Source organism: Epinephelus fuscoguttatus, linkage group LG17 (genome assembly GCF_011397635.1).
Source record: "Epinephelus fuscoguttatus linkage group LG17, E.fuscoguttatus.final_Chr_v1".
NCBI lineage: Eukaryota > Metazoa > Chordata > Actinopteri > Perciformes > Serranidae > Epinephelus > Epinephelus fuscoguttatus.
The window spans coordinates 9608166-9630943 of NC_064768.1; the positions used below are offsets into that span (position 1 = coordinate 9608166).

A 22778-nucleotide genomic window follows, 5' to 3' on the forward strand; every position below is an offset into this window, starting at 1 on the left:
ATATGATGACTAAAAGTACAGAATTTTGCATATTTCTTTGTGTGTCTGTCTGTTTTTTATTTCAGTTAAAAACTGGAACCAACTAAAAAGGAAACACCTGGATGCTTGTCTCAACAAAAAAAAAAAAGGGGGGGGGGGGGGCAGACAACTGTAAAATTTACAATGGTCTGTAGCGCAGGCACACATATGCACCGTCACTTACTTTAAACGAATGGACAACATGGTACGGATGATGATCAAGAAGGTCACTGGCATCAAAAGACTGGATAGCAGAGAGAGAAGACACACTATAGGCAAAATAATGTCTGCTAAATCCTGTAGTGTGCCACTTCTGAACAAGTAGTTTAACAACTGAATTCAGAGCGATGATGGAGGTGATCATGGCAAACTCTGGTTCGCCGTCAGATGTGTAGGTTACAAAAAGCATCATGCCAGGACGGTATGTAGTGCCGTTCAGTGTGACCCAGGCTGGCACAAAATTCTCAGACGTGGGTGGAATGCCCTCAACTCCATCCTGGATACTTGAGTACTCCTCTAGGGCTTGAAGAGGACAGCTGTAGCCAGGTCCAATGTCAACATGTTGTGTAAACAGTCTGCGAGACAAGAGGTTGTAGCAGAGCAGCATCTGGTGCCTAAAGGCCATGGTCTTGCAGATGTTTCGAAAGTTACAAGTAATATGACTGACGCGCTTGAAAAAGCCGTGCTTAGCCTCGAACCTCATTGCCCAAAAATGGACAATGGGGCCCAAAGCTCTGATAGCTCCCGGATAGTGGAGCATGAAGTGGTGCTTGGGCTTCAAGCGCCGCTCTGGATAGAGCTCCAAGAAGACTGTGTGATGCTCGTTGATGAGGTGGGCCAAGTACACTGTAGATGCTAGTGTAAGGGATGGTGAGAAGATGATCTCCATACAGGACAGCAACTGCAGCAGTAACTCCCAGTGTACATTGCCCTCTGGGATCAAGTCACCCAGCATCAGAGGGATGTAACGCAGCAGACACCACATCTGGGAAGCCGTCTGCTTCATGGCTCCATCTGGATTGTTCAGCTCCTGCTTTGATATGGTTGAGGGTTTGTTCTTGGAGTCGGAGAACCCATAGTCAAAGCTTGTGAGACGGCTGTTCACTTGATCGAGTGTTAAGTGTTTGTCTGCAATGAGGGAACCCAGAACTAGCTTGAGCTCATATCCCCCCACCCCTTCCAGAATATCGTGCATAATGTCTGGTGCTACATTTTCCACAACATGAAAAGAATGCAGCTCATTCAGCACACTGTCCCGTTTTAAGCCTGTCTCAAAAGAATTTCGGAGCTCTAAGTCGGTTTTGAAGTTGCTTGATGTTCGCAGTAGGGACTCGTCCTCCTTTGTCTGTATTTGCAAGACAGGTCTATGGACACGGCACCATCGACAGACACTGTTGGCTACAAAACTTTCGTTGTATCCAAGGATGGCATTCAGGCCCAAGTTGTCACCGATAACTTGAGCAACCCCAATTCTGACCTTTCCTTGGAATGTTGGGGTGTGAACTTCAATCCCATTAAGTTTCAGGTCCTTCAGCTCTTTAACTATGGGTTTCAGGATGGTATCGATTCCATATGTCTTTGCATCATCAGACTTGTACACAGCTGCCAGGAATACAGACTTCAAACTGGACAGCAGTTTTGGCGGGAAACTCCTGATGGCAAAGTAGATGAGTCCAAGCTTGTGAATGCCTGTCTTTGATCCTAGTGCATTTACAGTTTCACAGTCATCGTTGTAAAGCACAATGGGGAGTGTCAGGCCTTTTGAGAATAGGCTTTTGGCTTTGTACTGGTCACCATCCCTAAAATCCTGTAATCCATCTCCCTTACTCTGCTGCATTTCTAAAACCTTTTCAATTGTGCCCGGAGTTTCAAGGATTTTCATGAGCAAGGGATGTAGAGGAATTCTTTGGAAAGTGTCCCTTACAGGGACTTGTTGGACCACACCTGACGATGGATGTCTTTTTTGAGTGTATGACACCCCAGGGAGTGGTTCTTCGACAGGATTAATGAAGCAACCTGATTCGACAAAGAATTTCATTTGTTTGTGTTCTGTGTCTAAGCCCTGAAATGGCACAGATGCACTCTGGAACTCACGGTTTAAATCTTGTACCTCTGGTGTTTCATTTTGGCCAAGTCTCTGCAGAACCAACATTGTTTTCTTTTGCAAGTTTCCAACAATGTCTGACACCAGGCTAGAAGCTTCTTGGACAACAAAATTGATTGCTGTAAACGTCTGTGTTGGTACAGATTTTAGTTTGGCTAAAAAGATAGCGACTCTATCTGTAAGAGATTGTTCATCAAGATCATCCCAAACATCACTGGGTTCAACCTCTACTTGATCATCATCAATAGGTGCCACCTCTGTTGGTTCAATTAAGCTTTCAGTAACAGACTGTGTCTCAGGAGTTGACCTTTCAATAACAGACTGTGTCTCAGGAGTATCTGTATGATCATCAGATTCATTTTCAGGATGGTGCTGCGAGAGGTGTCTTTGGAAAGAATAATAGTAACTGAATGTCCTGCAACACACATTCTGACAGCACTGGAAGTATGTGGATGTTTGGGTAATGTGGTGTACTGCTCTCAGGTGCCTAAACAGGTCTTTGTGGGTACGAACTGACTTTCTGCACTTAAAGCAGACAAAAGCCATCTTTACCGGGCTTCGGTAGCTTACTCACATTTGAAAGAGTTTTGAAGTATTTCTCAAACTTAAAACGTAGGCCTATCTTAGGGATCAAAGTACAAATTGTTGCGTGATCCAATTCATTAAAGATTTCTTCATCAATTGCCTCTTCTGAAAAAGAGAAAAAAAAAAACACAGGGGGTGGGGGGGTCAATTTCAATTTCAAACAGCTTTATTAGTCCCACTATTCAAGCACAAAAATAGAAAATTTGATTTATCTTCAGGTTGACAGCATCACAAACCACACACACTGGTGTGTGTCTACCTTAAGTGTGTGTGTGTGTGTGTGTGAGCGAGAGAGAGAGAGAGAGAGAGAGAGAGAGAGAGAGAGAGAGAGACAGGGACGATGGAGTGTGTGTATGTGCGCGCGTGCATGTGCGAGAGAGAAAGAGAGAGACAGTGTGTGTGTGTGTTTGAATGTGCGAATGTGTGTGTGCATGTGCGTGTACACGCGTGATGCAGAGAGAAAGGGATGAAGGAGGAAGAGAGTGTGTGTGTGCGTGTGCGAGAGAGATGGGGATGAAGCTGTGTGTGTGAGAGAGAGGGAGAGAGAGAGAGAGGGATGGGGACAGGGATAAAGGTGCGTGTGTGTATGTGTGTGTGTGCGTGAGAGAGAGACAGGGATGATGGAGTGTGTGTGTGATAATGAGTTTCAGATCTACACATCACTGCTCTACTTACTTTACCACAGGAAAATCCTAACATTAAAGCCAACACCAAACGTGAATTTAAATCTGAAGTGACTTTCTGTGGGGTTTTGTGTCACGAGGCTATGTAAATTAAATGACCGGGAGCCCCAACACAAAGAGAGGAAAAAGACAGATTTACAATACCTTCAAATTTCAGGATGAGTTCTTCTAGGTTCCATGACCTGAGACGCTCTTTCACATAGTCATCCATGGAGTCTGAAATGAGACCAAAAAGACAGCAATCAGTTATCAACATTACATTGACATTTATATCTCCATAAATGTTCAGATGAAACATATAGGCCGGGTTGCAACAACAACAGGGTTCAACGTTAAGTTTTTTTTTTCACTTGACCCGCAAGTTGGTCAGAGATCTACTTGCCCAAAGTCAGTTTTTACTTGCCCCTACACAAATTGTTTAAGTTGCTATCAAATATCAACAAAGACTACCATTAATTTTTACGCTTAGTCTGGATGAATATATTTATAGGCTATAGTGTTGTCACGATACCAAAATCTTTGTTTCGGTACCGATACCAATATGAATTTCGATACTTTTCGTTACTTTTCCTAAGGAAAAGTCCTTTTGGATACAAACCTTTAGAACAATAAATAGTAGGGGTGTAACGGTACCAAAAAATCATGGTTCGGTAAGTACCTCAGTATGGACGTCACGGTTTGGTTGCTCAAATGTTTCACCAAGTCTGTGTTGTCTCGTGTTGTCTCCCTTTGCGAGGCAGACCTTCTCTTGTCTCGCCAGCTGCGAATGTTGATACAGGTGTTGTCATACACACCACTTGCGCAATCTGTGCTCCAATAGGAACAAGGAAGGCGTTTGTGTGCATAAATGAATTAAATAAATTAATGAATTGAATCAATTTAAAAATTACCGGTATTTTCCAAATGCAGTATAGTACCATTTGGAATACTCTAGTACCACAGTACTATTTTAATACTGGTATACCATACAACACTAATAGGCTATAAGAAAAGGCCAATGTGACACTCCTTTTTTTTTTTAGTTTTGACAACTATAAATGACTTATTGAAATCAAATTTTAATATAGGCTTGACGTCATGATGTAATTACAAATACATACATACAATATTTAAAAAAAAATCTAAAGAAAATTAGGTTGAATGTACAATATGTAATTTGGTCTCAGACCAAAACAATAACAAAAGACAGAGATATCTGACATCATGAAGTAGCGTGGGATCATGGGAGTTGTAGTCATATAACAGATAAAGATCTGACGTTCTTCACTCGTTTTAACAAATAAACTGACCGTTGCAGTTTTTTGGCAGAGCGAGCTTCAGCAGCAGAAAAATAGCTCTTATTATTAGCGACTGTCTCGCTGTTATTCACACTCTATACAGAAATGCCACTTACTTTAGCTTAGCGATTAGCAATCCGCCAGTTATTTACGTGAACTGCTACTTACTTGGCTTTACAGTTAGCGATGGCTTCTCCCTCTCTGCTGCTGTCTCTTGCTCAGTGCGTCTTATGTTTAGCTATTCCTCTGCCTCTTTAATAAATGCAGTTCATGGCATCAGCTCAGCATCACAGAAAGCTATCGTTACATGCTGTGGTTAGCCAGCTTCCACTCCACATCACTCAGCATCCCCACAGCTCCACACGCTCTTGCCAGGGGTTCTGTTGATTTCTCCTACCTATTGAAAAAGTGCTTCTGCGCATGTGCATTGAGTGGGAGCATTATTTGATCGGGTGGTATTGTACTATCAAAATATGCTACCCCTGAAATATTGATTAAAAATGTTAAAATGACATATTTAAATATGCTGCCATTAATCATATAATGTTACTGAGGTGATTAGTATTATATGAATGCATTTAGTAGGTTACAGAGAATACTCTTAGTAAGTATTGTGCCTTTATTTTATATAAGGTTACATACAGAGGTAGAAAACTATAACGTAGCCTACCATTTTTTTAAAGGGTAGCGCGAATTGATAGACAGACCTGTCGGTTTATGCAGCGGGAGCAGTTTTCGACAAAGCAGCAGAAATCGCCAGGACACCGGTGTCGGCAATCGGGCAACCCTTATTGTTGAGCCCTGTCAAGGATTAAAGCCATACACACAGGCACGGTACGGACGCGGTGCGAAATTTCGCGTTATTGTGTTCCAAGTCCGCGCTGCGTGAACGGGTGTGGATGAACATGGACGAGAGTAGCAGCAACAGCAGCGAGCTAGCAAGCTAACGTTTAACAAGCGTCAACATCAACTTGCTTTAGCACTTACCACTCTCACCGCAGCCACAAAGCTGGACAATGGACAGCCAGACGTTGTCCTTTAAGTCATTGTTCATAAAATCATCCCGTCTGTTATCAAAAGGGACGGGGTGCTGTGAAATTATCAACCTTTCTCCCATACTGTCCTGCCTGACTGGATTTCGGACTCTTCTGGGTCTGCGCGACTATAAACAAACAATTTCATTGGCCCAGCTGTGTAGTTCCGCCAACGAATTCCACGGGGGGTCAAAGTCTGGGCGGAAACTTTTTTCACCGCACGAAAGTTCCGCCCCGGTATGCAAACTTCCATAAGAACCCATGAAATCAACTTTTATATTTTTCCGCGAGAATAATCCGCGCGGATATTCGCCCTCAGTGAGAATGGACTTTAATGCAGGATTAACGTTTAAACCCGTTGCACCAAACTTGGTTTAAACTCAGTTTACAATTTACGTTAACCCGACAAGCCTACAGTATCAGTATCAGTAGTACTAACTACGTAGCTAACTAGCTACGTAGCTAGCTAGCTAGCGATATAGCCTAACAACAGACAACAGCTAACGTAAGCAATAGCCTAACACACAAGAACCCGTGCTATATCGTGAATATTGGCACGGCTGTATAACATTTAATATGAAATATAGCCACTTACTTCCAAGATCCAAAGATTGTCCCGAGAAGTTTCAGGATTTGCCTTGCCCTTGTCTGCAATGCACAGCAGCGGGAACATTGACCCAATAAATGGGTATGGTGCAGCGGGAATGAGATCCGACGTTGTGGTGACCCAGTTTATGGTCAATATTCGCGCCACAACCAAAAAAAGACCCACAGATATGGTCAATGTTCGCGCCGCAACAAAAAAAGACCCACAGATATGGTCAATGTTCGCGCCACAACCAAAAAAAGACCCACAGATATGGTCAATGTTCGCGCCACAACAAAAAACGACCCACAGATATGGTCAATGTTCGCGCCGCAACAAAAAAAGACCCACAGATATTTCACCCAAGACTCAGTCTGGAAATCCGTCAGTAATAAAAAAAAAACAAAAAACAAAAAAAACTTTTTCTTCCTTTACCGACAAACGGAAGTGCATGGGGCCTCGGCGCGGAGCTTGCTGTTTCTGTAGGTACACATTTCCTGGGGACACCTGCACGTCTCGGCCGCGCCCCCTCCATTGTGATTGGCTAAAGCGCAGCATCGTTCAAACTCAAAGTCCCACCTTCCCCCCTCACTAGTCGTCTTTCACACAGGGCTGCCGACAGATTCAGATGACAGATGTAAATTGCAGAATCTGTCTTGAGAGATTACCCAAGACTAAATTAATCACCCAATATACATAACAGACACAGCAAATGGGTCCTTCATTTCAGCCAGCAATTATACTTCCATGCCCAGGACTTGGGCATTGTGCAGTGTAGTCTGTTGGGGTTACCCAGGTTGTGGTCAATATTCGTGCAACAACAATAAAAGACCCAAAAATATTTCACCCAAGACTAAATAAATCACCCAGTCTGGGTCTGTTGTCAACGACCCAGCGATTGAGTCATTAAATTCACCCAGCAGTTTTTAGTGTGTATGGACACTATTCTTCACCAGAAGCACAAAATGACATGATTCGTGTTTTAGGGGAAAGAATAAAAAAGACTATCATTAATGAGGTAAAAGAGGCAAGTTTTTTTCTATTTTGGTAGATGAAACAAAAGACATATCAAAGAAAGAACAGCTTGCTATCCTTGTCCGCTATGTTCACAGTGGGGTTACTAAAGAGCGAGCAATCGGTACATACCATATGACAGGCTTTACTGCAGAAGCACTGGCTAATGCTATCCGTGAGGAGCTTCAGTGTCAAGGCATAGACATCCAGCTATGTGTGGGACAGTGTTATGATGGCGCTAGTGTTATGCGGGGAAGTGTGAATGGTACAGGCAAAAATAAAGCAGCAAGTGCCACACGCAGTGTACATACATTGCCAAGTTCACCGTCTTAACCTGGTGTTGGTCAACATAATCAGTGATATCCCTCAGATTTCCGAGTTCTTCAGCATCATACAGACTTTGTACAAACAGCAATACAAGGCACACATTCATTGAGGCTCAAACTCAGTTAAGCCTAAGAGCTCTACAGTTAGAGCGCACCTGTGACACCCGCTGGAGCTATTGGTACAGAGCTATTCAGAAGATTAAGTTGCACTATGAAGCAATACAGACGGTGCTGGAGGCAACAGCGGAAGCCCACAAAGAAGGATCAATAGAGGCGGCTGGTCTTAAAATGAAAATCTCATCATTCCCCTTCATCCTCCATCTCCACACACTTGAGAAAATCCTGGGCACAACATTTGCCCTTTCAGAGCAACTTCAGACACAGGGCCTGGTCATCCCAAAAGCTGCGGCGAAGGCCCAGTTGGATGCAATGCGGTCAGAAGATGAGTGGAATACCACAATGACAGATGCCAAGGCATTTGCGAAAAAAATGGGACTGAGCGGCAGCAACGCCCCTTGCCTGAAGGGACCAGCAAGAGCACAACAAGTATCAAAACATCTTACTGGGTTTGTGACGGAGTCCAGCATCGGACAACGTGAGGGTGACCAGCACAAGAGAGCCTTCTTTGAAATCCTTGACAGATTCCCTCTGGAATTCACTCGGAGATTTACTGAGAATGAAAGTCTGCTTGATGCTATCCAGGCTTTTGACATGTCATCCCCCAAGTTTTTGGAAGTGGGCTCTGTGATGTCTTTTGCCAGTGCATATGAAATCCACATTGACACCACAGTACTACAAGCCCAGTGTCACGCAGCCAAGGCCCTGGTCTCCTTGACTGAGAAAGATGATGATGAGGATGTCATCTTGTCTGCTCCGAACCAGCTCAACTCCATGCCGAGCACATTCTCGGAGCTTATCAAGCTGTTCTGCGTTGCTGCAACATTGTCTGTGTCTACAGCATCCAATGAGAGATTCTTTTCTGTTTTAAGACGTGTCAAAAACTATCTCAGAACAGCAATGAGTAATGACAGACTGACCCATCTCATGCTTCTGGCTGTGGAATCTACACTGGTAAAGACATTCAACCTGGATGATCTGGTGACCGACTTTGCCCAGTTAAGGCCCAGACGTTATCCTCTTATGTGATAGCAGCCTATACAGCACAAGGAGGTAAGAATATGGTTTTCCTCCTTTAATTTGCTGACTAATATTCAAGCTGTGCAAACAATTGTGCAAAACATTTTCCACTAATTAGCATGCTCACAATTTGACATGGACTACATGGCACATTAATATCTTACCACAATGATCACACTGATTCTCCAATATGAGAATATGCATATGCTGCACGATATGTCATTTATGGATAATAATTTCTGGGATGTGATGTGAGTGTAAATAGTTTGTTTTACTGTGTTCCATACACCGGACCCCTTGGTTATCTTCAATAAATGAGCTTGTAATTAATTTATTTTCTTTATTTTCTGTGAAGTTAAACACATGACTAATGATAGCCTAATTAAATGTCCGCTCGCTGTCCGTGGTGCTGAAATATGCGCCGAAATAGGTCCGATGTTTTCACTGCTCTCATCAAGTCGTGCATTACATGCAGACATGAGGTATTATGAATGTGAGAAACAGCTTCATGTCCTTTGAAACAGTTTTCAATAGCATAGTGTGTACTTCTGACAGGTCAAGGACCAAAGTGAAGTTTTATATTTAAGCAATATCACACGAGAGGGAGTGATGTTATACCCGTATATCGTCACGGCTGTGATTTGGTCATAGGCACGAGGCCGCAGGCTGAGCTCGAGTGTGATATTGCTTTTATACAGCAGTTCAACGGTTAAATAAGCAAGGCTGATTAAGAAATGTTGAAAAATGAGGACAAAATAGATAATTTAGGCATTTTATTTGTCTTCCGCCAACAAAAATAGTTCCCTCGGGACTCCGCTGTCACCGTTGCTATGTAACGCAGACATGGTGCGCCAGGCACTTACTCTTTATACACATTTATGTGCACGTTTCCATTAATTGTGCAGCCGGTGATTATGACTCTGGTGGCTGCATGGTGGACTGTGGCTTCACAGGCACAGCCGACTCTGCCTTCTGATCTGACAATATGTTGCTCCATCGTTTCCTGCTCTCCATGGATGGCTTCCAGTAGCTTTTTAACAAGCTCTCAGACCTGCAAGACAAAAGGTATATTTTAGGGCCCGACTTCTAATTAGAAGACTAACGTTACAGAGAGGCTGCGTTAAAACAACATCATACCTGTGCCCACTCACTGTCATGATCTCCCTCGCTTCAAGACCCGCATCTGACAGCTTCTGTATGGCAGTCGCCCTGAGGCTGTGATTGGTGTAGATAGCTGTTGTCCCCGCCTCTTTACACATCTTCGGCAGCATCTGTGCGAGTGAGTTTATTCCCAGCGGAGCTTTAGTGTACCAGATATTGTCTGTGTGAGCTGCTGTCATCCTGGGCTTCAGATAAAGGGCATTTGCATCTGGTGGAAGTTTGTTTAAATACTTTTCCAGGAATGCAACGCAACTGCTGACCTAACTGACACTAACCGTCAGTTTTGATTTGATTGTTGATTGCAATCAGCTGTGAGGCAGAGTGATACATACACAGTGAAATAACTGTGATGTTGTACTCCAATATCATCACGGTTTTACTGTCTCTCGACCAATCAGAGTATGATTGCAGGGCCGGAACTAACTGTTGTATAAAAGTTCATATTTTTGAAACTCCATCAGTAGCAATATGACGTCATGTCATATTGCCATACCTTAGCTTTTGCTGAAACGACGCCCCTGGTCAGTCTGAGGCTCAAGTGGGAAGAGCGAAAAAGGGGAAAGATGTAAGTTCAGGGAGAGGGGGGAAGGGGATGTGATGATGTATTTCTTTGTATCTTAAAAAGAAAAAGGAAAAAGTTTGAGCCGAGCTGTCTTGTTTGTGACTCAATCAATGTTGAAGTTCTAAAATAATTGTTATAGATTGTTCTGTTTTAAAATGAATAATCATGGACCCTATGAATGTTGAGTGAATAACGGTTTCTAAATTGATTACTTTGATTATACTACCTACGATTAGAAGGCTTTATTGTTCAGCGAGATGACGAGTGGCTACTGTATACTCACGTTGTCATGCTGCTTGTTGGATGGGTTGCGGCTGTGGTTACTGCCAATTTTGACCACTTATCACTATTCCCTATTACTTTTTGCTATTTTTTCAATATCTTTTGCATTTAATAGGAATTATGGAACCGTTTTTGTTCACGTTTGTTTCTCCCGTTTCGTAAAATAAATTATTGAAAGTTGCTTTTGAAGTGCGTGACACAAGTGCGTTTTGAGAACGACCGCAGACTGTCACCTGTTCATCGCATCAATATCTTCGGATGCCATTAAAGTAATAATGATTATAATAATAATGTCAAAATATTATTTACAGACTGATTTAACAGACGATCACTGCTGCCACGATCACTGGAAAGTCTGGGTGAGAGGCTTCCACAGAGGAGCGCCCAGTTTGCACCAGCTTTCTAAAGACGATATTTACTTCACTCAAACTGCGTGTGGCTATTAGCGCTGGTGTTAGTGAATTAGACATTGTTTATCAATGAGGCTCATTTGCATAGAAAGGGATTAAATACGTGCAATAACACCGGAGCACCGAGACGCAATCTGCTTGGCAACACAGTTAGTGGAGCATTTCACCCTCTGTGCGTGCTTTGTGAATTAGACGGTATCTGTTTGCTCCATTTTTACCGGTTTAGCAGCCTCAAAAGCCACGCAATCCTTTTGTAAATTCAGCCCTCAGTGTGCTTTGAATTTTTGTGGTGAAGAAAAAGCGCCATCTAGTGGGCTCATCAGATGAAGAAAATCCTTTATTTGGCCATCACTACCAACAAGTGCACTCAATCTAAAAGGAAAAAGAGAAAACAGACATGGAAAATAATAACATAACATTTTGTCGGTTAGACATTCATTCAGAGGGTGGACAATAAAACAGTTTAAACTTAATTAGAATTCATGATATGATATTGATATGATATGATATTTCTTCGTAGGAGCCTGCAACAAGTCACAGTAAAACATGAACATTTTCGACCATAACATTTTTAACTTTTTTTGTACACAATCTACATTAACATTCTAAATGGACCAAAAATAGACAATCCGGCCGTTAAGTCTGACGTCAGGCATGACTTCCGGGTCCAAGCCGGTCCAGGCGTTGCACAGTTGGTAAACAATGGCGGAACTCGTAAATCCTTTCACTATAACGTCTTTCAGAGTTAAAAAAGGATTAAAATCTTTTAATTCAAATATAGTGCTTAGTGTGTTTCACATTGTATAATAATATTCACATGTACTATACAAAATGGCATGATTTTCGACTCAGCCTTTAAATGTCTTGATATAGTTCAGTCTAAAACTAAAGCTACTTCTTTATTTGTGTGACTGCAGTCGCTAGCATATTGGTATGTTTACCGGCATTTTAGCTTCATGCAAATTTCAGAGCGTTGGGTGTTCGAAGTTATTTATGAAGTGAATCTTACCTTATATTTCCTTTTCTCTTTCTCCTCACATGGAAATTGAAAAAATTACATTTTGAGGTCAGTTTTTGACTCGGATCGATTGAAACAACAGGGGACACTGGCACTGCGGCATTGTCTGACTGGATGCGCTGTACTCCATTTGGACCCGGGAGTAGGAAATCTGTCTTGGGTGACATCATGACTTAACAGGCGGATAGAAAAAACCGTCAGGAGCAATGTGAGAAACTGATGGTAACTAGTGTGGCCTTGATTCAGGTTCATTGTTTTTTTGTTTTTCAGACCCCCCCTCCACACACACACACAGGTTGTGCTGACTCACAGAAAGAGTGGTTCATCGTCATTTTGGTCAAGGCTCTCAAAGCTGGCTTAAATGAGTAAGCAGCTGATGTGCCAAAAAGCTGCAAAACATTATCAGGCAGCTGGTGCTCGTAGCAAGCCTCACCAGATAGCTTCAGTCCATATCGAATGTACAGGATGGAGTTAAGGGTCTGCAAGGACATCCTATTTCTAAGTTTGCTTTTTACCACACTCATCTGGCTGAAAACTCTCTCGACTTCAGCATTCGAGTGTGGCAAGGACAACACAGACACAGCAGCCATGACAAGTTCTTGAAACGGGTTGGTATCAGCTGCATCCCTGAACTTCCAAACCTCGCTCCAGAAGCCCAGTGTGTTTTTTGTCTCATTCCATTTACTAAGATGGATGGCACGCCATTGCTGGACAATCTTGTCTATCTCTGCAGGGGAGTAGCCAAGGAGCTTGGCTATTTTTTCTGTTTCTCCAGGGCTCTTATTGTGCTTTTGAGTTTCCTCCACATTGAAAACTGACATGTACTGCAATGCTTCGATGTTGTCCAGCAGTCTTACCCTCAACTCATTAGTGAGGGAGATGGTGAAGGCTACACACCCACAGTTGATGGTCTCATATATGGCCTTGTAGGCCTCCCTGCGCTTTAGAGACACTGAAAACCAGTTATAAGTCTGTCGTACCAAGTACTCCACACTACGGGGGATGGTGTCATTGGAAGCATGACTTACAGCAAGCTGCAGAGAGTGGCACACACAGCGAATAAGAACCAGATCTTTGAGGCCATACTCCTCCTTCAGCACTTTATGGACCCCATTGTTAATCCCCGTCATAACAGAGGCATTGTCAGTCCCTATCCCGAGGAGTTTCAGCATGGGCTATAGATCTGGCATCTCCTCCCTCCAACTCAACAAGCCCCAGAAATGTTGTCACAATTGTCTGCTTGGTGTTACTAAAGTACCTTATCACAACCCCCAGGTACTTAGAAACACTTACATCCATGGACTCATCGAGGAGGAGGCTGAAACGCTGGTCACCCACATCTGCAACCAACTTTGTCATAAAGTATGGCGCTAGAACACCATTAATCATTTCTGTGCACTTTGTCCTGTGCATTTTGAAGTGGGTAGCAGCAGTGGAGTCTGAGAAAACAGCTCTACATGCTTGTCTTATGTGATCACATGCCAGCATGGAACAGTGTTCAGCGATAGCTAATGCCATGGTGGCCTCAGCCTTTTTTGCAGAGTACATTTTTTTAACCATAAATGGCAGCTTGTTTTGGGTGGAACTGTTATAAGGCTTTACCTTTTGAGTATGTTTTTGAGTTGTCATGTGTTTTTTTTACATCACTTAGTTTGGCGTAGACATCAGCCTTACAATACATGCAGTATGCCTAATAAACGGCTTCAACCAGCCTTTAAATTCAGGGTTTGATTCCCACTCCTTTATGTATTTTTGAGTATACAGTTTAGACTGAGACATGATGAGCTAGCCAGCTAGATGTTTAGCTTATGTCACAGTGGACGAGGTGAGTAAGTGACTGAGGCTGTGTGAGTCAAATGCAGTGATTTATTTTAGTGCAGTGATTTATTTTAGACAAAGAAAATTTTACATTTACATCCCGCCCTGGCTTCACGCATGCGCGATTCACTCTGGATGTGGAGGGGTTAAAATCTCCTGCTCTGACTGCAGCTGGGACGGACTGCTGTGCGAGGATTGGGCCGCCTGTAGGTGCTTTGGGATGGGGGAGGGGCCCACGGCAGCACCTGCTGAGTAAGAACGATACGTGTTTTCACGTCAGAGTATCCAAAAGTCTCCAGTAACACCAGAAAAAGTTGCTAGATGTCGCTAGTTGCTTTTTTGAAAAAGAGTCGTTAGAGGGGTCTGAAAATTAGCTAAATATAGCGACAAAGTTGCTAAGTTGGTAACACCAGTTCTTATGTTCCCTCAGCTGCTCCAGTTTCTGCTTTAGTGCAAAGACATGCAGGTTAAGTACACTGAGCTATACCTTAACAATAGCTGTGTGACTGAGTGTTTACCCAGTGATAGTGATGTAACTCATCCAAGGTGCATCCCAGGCGTCAAGCCACACATTGGCTGGGACATAACTTCTCATCTATCTCAGTCCCTGAGCTGTCCTCTCCAGCTGGGATAGGTCATCTGCAAAAACACAGGCATAACAACAACAAGAAGTTAACCTGGAAGAGTCCTGTGTACCTGTATTTGCCAGCAGAGATTTAGCCATGTCCACTTGTAACATGGCCACACCCTCCTGTTCTACTGGATACTGCACCTGTTGTGCCAGCAGAATCTGCTCTGCAAGCTAAAAGTCTGGGACTGGTTGCACCAACTGGTTTTAAGCCTGGTCTTAAGCTAAGTCAATCGTAACTTGGCATTCTAAGTCCGACCTAATAGTTACGCCGTTGCACCAACAGGGCTTAAGCCTTCTTCTCACTGAGACCAGGCGTAAATCTTACGCCTAGTCAAGAGCAGGCATAAGGTCAAAATCTAAGCCGTTTCTATGGTAACACAGATTCATTTCACCATGGCGCGTCTTATACATCGCCTTTACAATGAGCGGGCTTTTAGACTGAGGGACTTTAGGGACAGGAGCAATCCATTGGAGATCTACAGTGATGAGCTGATTGAGAGGTTTCGTTTCTGTAGGAGAGATCTGTTGGAACTGATTAAAGAGCTGTCACCGGACTTGGAGTATGTGTCGGATCACAATGCAGTGCTCTCACCCACTTTGCAGCTACTTATTGCACTTCGTTTTTATGCAAACGGTGCATTTCAAAACACAGTTGGAGACATGATCCATGTCCACAAATCCACTGCCTGTCGGGCCATCTGCAGGGTGTCACTGGCACTGAGCCACCGTCTCGCCCGATACGCCCACCTCTCCACTGAAGCAGAGGTGGCAGTGATGAAGCAGCAGTTCCGCCAGGCCTCCGGCAGGCATTGTGGGCTGCATCGATGGGACTCATGTCCGGATCCAGGCACCATCTGAGCACGAGTATCTGTATGTCAACCGCAAGGGATATCATTCAATCAATGTACAGGTTGCTTGTGACGCCCGTTATTACATTTTCAGTTTGGTAGCAAGATGGCCTGGATACACCCACGTCGCTCGCATCCTGCGGGAGAGTGCATTGTACCAGGAGTTTGAGGCTGAAAGGGTGACGGGGCTGCTGCTGGGTGACAGTGGCTACCCACTGAAACGCTGGCTGATGACACCAATGGTCGCACCGAGGACTCAGCAAGAGCGCCGGTATAACACCATCCACGCCGCCACTAGATCAGTTGTTGAGCGATGTATTAGAGTCCTCAAGCGCAGGTAAGCTACATTATCTGCACATCTTATTAAAAAAATGCCCAAAAAATAGCCTACTATCAGCCTATTGCTTTCATTACTCCCACTTAAACTTCAATAATGCCTTTATGCTGTCTTTACTCTGAAATATTTATTTAATGTCTAAACTGTCTGCAAATGTATGCTAAATAACTGAACAAATGTGTTAACATGGTCTACTTGGAAAATGCAGGATAAAGCGAAATAAAATTGTGCTTCATTTCATTTTCATCCAGGATAGAAAAAAAAGACAGGAAAAATGATGCTGTTAAATGTGCTGATTGATCACTGCACATAGAGCTGACCAAGTTATGTGCCCATTTTTAAACTTTAATTCATCCACTTTTTAACTTAAAAAATGCTCACCTCATGTTGATTCTAATAAAGAAGATAAAGAAAATAGACTAAATAAATGAACAAACGTAGTGAGAAATGTGGGTTAATAGTTTACTGTATTTTCTAGGTTTCACTGCCTTCACGGGGAGATGCGCATGCAACCAGAGAGAGTCTGCACTGTGGTCGCAGCATGCACGGTCCTCCATAACATCTGTATCACCAAGAGGATCCCTCTCCCCAGGCAACACCATCAGCCAGTGCAGGAGGAAGAAGAGCACCCTGCAGTCCCTGTAGTGTGGGATGACATCGGTGGACGTCTAGTCTGTGCACACCTAATTAACACCTTAAGTTCTCACAGATCTCTCTTATTGTTTAAAAAAAATCTTAATCAGCTCCTTGTCAAACTATTTCCAATGTATTGTTTCAGTTCAAAATAATTCCTGGCTAAATGCCTGCTCATTGTAAAGAAAACAAATGAATAAGAATGGAGAGCAATGTTTGTAAATACATGTTTTTTTATTATTATTATTATTATTATTATTATTATTATTATTATTATTATTATTATTATTATCATCATCATCATCATCATCATTATTGTTAGTCACAAATGTAAAAATATCATTAGTATACAGCAATGTTAGTAAATAAGTATGTGATTATTATATTATTAATATACACCAATGTTGCTAAATAAATATGCGATTGTCTACATTACATTGTGTTGTTACTGGGCCACTATAGGCTAATTCAAATCCATGTAGGACCGCTCCTCTTCAGAAATGCGAGATGACAGCCTAATAACTTGTTGTTGGAGCAACTGTATCTCCAACTTTAATTTCTCTTTTTCCAACTCCAACTTTTCCTGTTCAGTCTGTAATTTTTTGGTTTAAGCTTTCACTTTGATGTTCTCCTTCTGCAGCAGTATCTGCTGAAGATCACACTGTCTCCTCCGTTCCTTGGGTGGTACTCTGCTGCTGCCGGTTTGAGGAGGAGAGGCATCGTTCGAGTCTGAAATCAAACAGCAAATTCCTTAAATCTGACTTGAATAAATACGAAACTAATTGGGTAGTTGACAAAAATATTTTTGTTGTTTTTTGGGTTATGGTGTTTGAGAGGAGAGTGAAACACCGTAACCCCCTATTTGTTATTTGCGATAATTTCAGAACTATGGACAGCGCCGTTTGTTGCGTGTTGTATTAGGTTTGGCCTCACGGCGCACCATTGTATGTGATTTAAGCTAGCTAGCTTGCTAAATATTTAGGTCAACTTACTTAGCCATCGCGTTAGTGTGTTTTTTGCCCAAAAAGCAGTTCAAGCCAAGGATGGATATAAGAATGTGATTTTGTAAAAAAAAAAAAAAAAAAAAAGGGCACACGTTTTTGTGCAGGAGAGGCATCGTTCGAGTCTGAAATCAAATAGCAAATTTGTTAAATCTGACTTGAATAAATACGAAACTAAATGGGCAGGCCTAGTTAATGTGAAATAGGTTACACACCTTCACAATTCAGAGTAACACTCTTATCACATCCGCTGCATCCTCCTCCGGTGGTGGATCGACACTGCCACTTTCCACACTGACCAAGCTGGTAAAAGCAGGGGAACCCTCCCCAAACATAACAATAATGTCGCTATATACTGTATATTGATGTTTTCGTGGGAGGACCCCCACTGGTTACAGGGATTTTTTTTGCAGATACATCTTTCTTTGCCTTACTCAAAGGGTCTTTCCACTTTTTTCTGACATCGCTCTCTGAATGCAGGCTGCCAGAGTCGGAACAGTCGTTAACGGCCTCCGTGATCTCTCTCCAGATGGACTGCTTGCTTTTGTTTGTGACAACGTTTGACTGCTTAGCTGTCAGCGTGTCTCTGTGCTGACTGTACAGCTCTATTAATTTTCTTATTTCACTATGAGTAAAATTGCCCTTCCTTTTGTGCTAATCCTCCATAATGATGCCGCAAAATGTGAAGTGACAACGGGAGAATGTTAACAATGTATCTTAGCAACGCTCGTTGCTAGGCAATAAACAGTCACGTTTGCTTTCTCATGAACGTGCATCACCAAGACTGGGTGTAGTTAAGACCAGGCGTAAGCCCTGTTGGTGCAACTGACTTTAAGTCCATTCTAAAGACTGTCTTAACTAAGACCGACTTAGCAGTTAGGACCAGGCTTAGTAAAGACCAGTTGGTGCAACCGGCCCCTGATGAGTATAATTTGAATGACTTCCTTTAATGAGAGAGATAATTGAGTCATTACCTTGCACACAAACACACTGCATGACGTTGTGTCCTGTTGTCTTGGAAGGGCCACTGTAGAACATGCCCATCTCCCAATGGCAGGATGCTTTTGGCAAACCAGTGCCCTACACAGAGAACACAGGTTGATTACAGTTAAGCAATTTTAACACAAGCCCAAGTAAGATGATTTTCAGTTCAAGACCACTTGGATCATGTTAAAGGCCCTCAAAAAGGACAGGCTTATGCCAGTCTAGTGAAACAACAGTCATAAGGGAAATTATGTAAACAGCCTGTTGCTCCCTCAAGGTTATCCAAAATGCATGAATACATGTTTGTGTCCAATGCACAAATTACAGCTGATTCACCTTGTTGCATGTTTGCACTTCTCAATTTGCCCCACATGGATCCACGTACAAGGACCTCATCTCCTTAAGGTACATGATCTATGGAAATGCAAGAACAAAGTACAGCAACCCTTCAAACATAACAGTGTCATTGCTGTGTTCACATCTGTTAGCATTTAGGAATACTCACAATGAGTGTCCAGTGTCCTTAGTGACAGACTGCTCCCGCTGCCACATCACAGTCAAGGGCCAACTACAACAGAAATCAAATATTATAGATATACAGTATTTATCTAATTGCCAAAAAGTCCCTGGATTTAAAGGGTTAAAAAAAAATCAATTCTACTCTCCCATTCAGATCTTTTTGTGTTCCCTGCCACAGTGATGTCATGATGTAACTGTCAATAATGGTAGCTCCACATTTCCTCTCGACCATTGTCAAATAGGCATTCACAATCTATTAGAACAATAATGTGATCAATCAGAAAAGACATATCAGTCAAATAATCTTTTTTAAAGTACCTGACTCTCCAGCTCCTTTCCTGGGGCCAGGTACAAAATGTCCTCAGAATATATTTCATATGGCCCCAAGGGATACCTGGCCTCCCTCCCAAACATCAGGTAATAGGGGCTGTATTGTGTCATCAGCTGCTTCTTGGTCCTCAGGGCAAACAAGGTTGACAGGAGATACTGGTCCCAACGGTTGCAGTGCTCAGCCACCAGTTTGTTCAGGGACCTTAAAATGCAGAATTCAGGTACATGCATGAGGAGGCAGAAGATAATTTGGGTTGTCATGTATGATAATGCAGCCCATTTCCAGATAGTGCCATTAATGATTACCTGTTCAGACTGGAACATGAAATAAGTGTGTCAGGCTATTAAGGGCTCAAATATGTTCAAGTACCAACAACAATACTATACCTCTGTATCATGCCATTCAATTTGGTCTGTGGATGATAAGGGCAGCACAGGCTCCTCTTGATGCTCAGTCTCTCACACAGACTGTAGTTGACCTTGAAATGACCATTCAAATTAATATTAGCTGAGCCAGCACAGCAATAGTTACATGTTTGTGGTCTACATTGCATAATCACCATACCTTGTTGTGAAATCCTGAGCCTTGGTCTGTTAGCAGTCTTTTGGGTGCACCAAATTTGAAATAGTCAACCATGACACATATGTACTTGTTGCCACCATCTGTTACACTGAGTTTACCCACCAAGTCCATACCAGCCAGCTCAAGAGGCTGTTAACCACCCTTATAAAGACTACCCCATTCCTGATAATTGGAGTTACCTGCACCTGAGTTTAGATATCTACACTGTGACACCTGAATGTGGTTATCCCATTGACAGTTTTTTTTAATTTGATTATGGTTGCATAATGGGTTATCAGAGTTACGGCTGTGTATGTGTTGCTTGCTGCTGTCCCTTTTCCCTCCTTGTAGATCTGCTCAGGTGTGCTGCATTACCTAACGAGGTGCAGCACACCTGGCGTGGAGGAGGTGCTTAAGAGCTCCTGTGCCAGCAGCAGAGGAGAGAGGCTCTGGTGTGGGGACTGCTGGTCCTGCTGCCTCTCAGCCTGGGATTAATACACTACACTGACTATGGATAAGTGCCTCATACAACCACACTTTATAAAATCTGAACTATCTGCACAGAAATTCTGAACAAATCTTTCCCAGGGAAACTTATACTATTATTAACAGTGAAATTATGACCTTTATGAATTATGGAAGATAATTTTATTTGTTAGATGTTCAATAACTGTGAGTGGGCATTAGCACAAACTCTACGCTACATCACGCAGGATCAAACACTGCCATGGTGTTTAAAATTTAAAAATGATATAATAAAAAAAATAAAAAAGAATAGGCTATTAGGTGTTTACTAATATGTGTGAGGTATGTGTGAAGTGTATGTATGTAAATTTCCAGATTATACCACAGACGTGGTTGTCATGGCTGAAGCGACAAAGAAAAGGAAGAAGGTGAAGGTGTTGTCTCAGGAGACGAAGAAAAGAAAATGGGAGAGCGATAAAACAAGAGCTCGAACAAGGATGAATATTGGCCCGGCTTTCATAAGCTGGCGTGAACTGAAAGAAGAGGAGGGATGCCCAACCAATGGTGACCTGGCGCTGTTACTGCTGTTACTGCTGTTACCTCTACTTAGGAGTAGTGATGTGACGTGCGCGAACGAGCCGAGTCTTTGAACCGGCTCTTTGAAGTGAACGAGTGAACCGGCTCTATAGAGTGAACGAGCCAGTTCCTAATTTCTTTGTTTTTTGCTTTAATTTACTTCGTATCCATTAATTTCAGATTATTTGATCCGGAACAAGTTGAGAGAGACTAGTTTGGGAGGGAGAAAGTAGTGATGTGACGTTCGCGAACGAGCCGAGTCTTTGAACCGGCTCTTTGAAGGGAACAAGTGAACCGGCTCTTTAGAGTGAACGAGCCAGTTCCTAATTTCTTTGTTTTTTGCTTTAATTTACTTCGTATCCATTAATTTCAGATTATTTGATCTGGAACAAGTTGAGAGAGACTAGTTTGGGAGGGAGAAAGACAGTGCAGCCGCTCACACGTTCACTTCAAAGAGCCGGTTCAAAGATTCGGCTCGTTCGCAAACGTCACATCACTACTTGTTGTTTATAAAGGCTGTTGCTATGGCTACACCAAACTTTATATCTGCGGAGTCTATTCTGGGTCCACGTTACAATATCCGTGATGCGATAAATCACCAATGCGATTTGTCATTGAACCCACTAACACCCCCCTGCCCTGACATGCAGAGAGCAGAACTCATTTCTGAGTTTTGAAAATGAATAAATAACTAAAGCAATCGGCCTAATCATGTAGCTATGTACAAAATGCTATAAGGCTACTTTACCTGTTCTGAAGACAGGTTGATCGCGCATTACACGGCCAGCTTCAGAAAATTCACCAGTAGGCTATTGTTGGCTTGTCAACAAATGCACACGCAGAAAGATTTTTGCGACAGTTCTAACAGACAATACTGTTTTTCAACTGTAGGGGGACCCCATGAGGTAAAAAAATGTCTTGTTTTAGGCCCACACGGACCCGTGCACTTCTGAAACCGTGTATTATTCTACGTGATTTGGCTGTTTGGCCACACGCAGTTGTGTAGCCTACATAAGAGAAACTACATAGGCCTATATAACGGTATACAACAAGCATAGGCTAGCTAGCCTACAGTACTTTCATTATATCCATTAGTGTAAGAACTCCTTCATTAGGCCTTACATAGGATACCTGGAGTAGATCTCTTCTCTGCTTCACCGCCGATGAAGTGCTGGGTCCATCTGATTCTTCATACACCTCGGACGTTTCCGGTAATACTAGAATCTGTCTAGAAGCTGTATTAATATCTGAGGTTTCTATGCTGGACGCAGTGGCAGTCGTTGCAGGTGAACCACCCCATACCTGCTCACAAAGCTCTAAGTATAGAAGAACCACTCTGCCAAAACCACTTCTACGACCCTTGTCTACTGCATTCCTATATTTGCTCCGTATTTGCTTCAGCTTATTGGTGATGATGGCCCTGGTTATGTCCTCCTTGCGATGAGGAAAATCGTCAGACGTTTCACGTTACTGCTCAATGAAGAGAGCTTGAATATCGGCATACTTTGCCTGGACAGATTCCCAGTCCACATTTTCTTGTATTTTATTAATTTGTTACCTTGAGGAGCAATTCTACTTCGCTATCTGTCCACACAAAAGACTCTCCCCTGCCTCGATTCGCCATTGTTTGTTAGGAAGAAAGATAGAAAGAAAGAAAGAAAGAAAGGTAAGGCTGTTTTGCGATATTTTTGTGGATCGGGTGGTTTTTATTTTCCGCACTTCCCTATTCCGGTATTGACTCTGACTTCTGATTGGTTAAAATGGCCTTTCCGTTAGAAGTTACATCGCCACCTACTGCTTTGGCATGTGTATTACATCACTTGGTAGCAGGTCTTGCGGTTTTGTGTGAATATCATATTTTTTTTATCACACCACTT

At 42.7% G+C, this 22778-nt stretch overlaps 1 long non-coding RNA gene across 1 annotated transcript; it reads right to left on the reverse strand.

Annotated features, from left to right (window-relative positions):
- Positions 1-16928: 16928 nt before the first annotated feature.
- LOC125904522 (uncharacterized) lies at positions 16929-22637 on the reverse strand. The gene is made up of 7 exons (XR_007451459.1): positions 19864-22637; positions 19686-19777; positions 19287-19500; positions 18955-19017; positions 18786-18863; positions 18440-18545; positions 16929-17193 (listed from the first exon to the last, which is right to left on the reverse strand). It is a non-coding gene; the product is annotated as an uncharacterized LOC125904522 (long non-coding RNA).
- Positions 22638-22778: the final 141 nt, after the last annotated feature.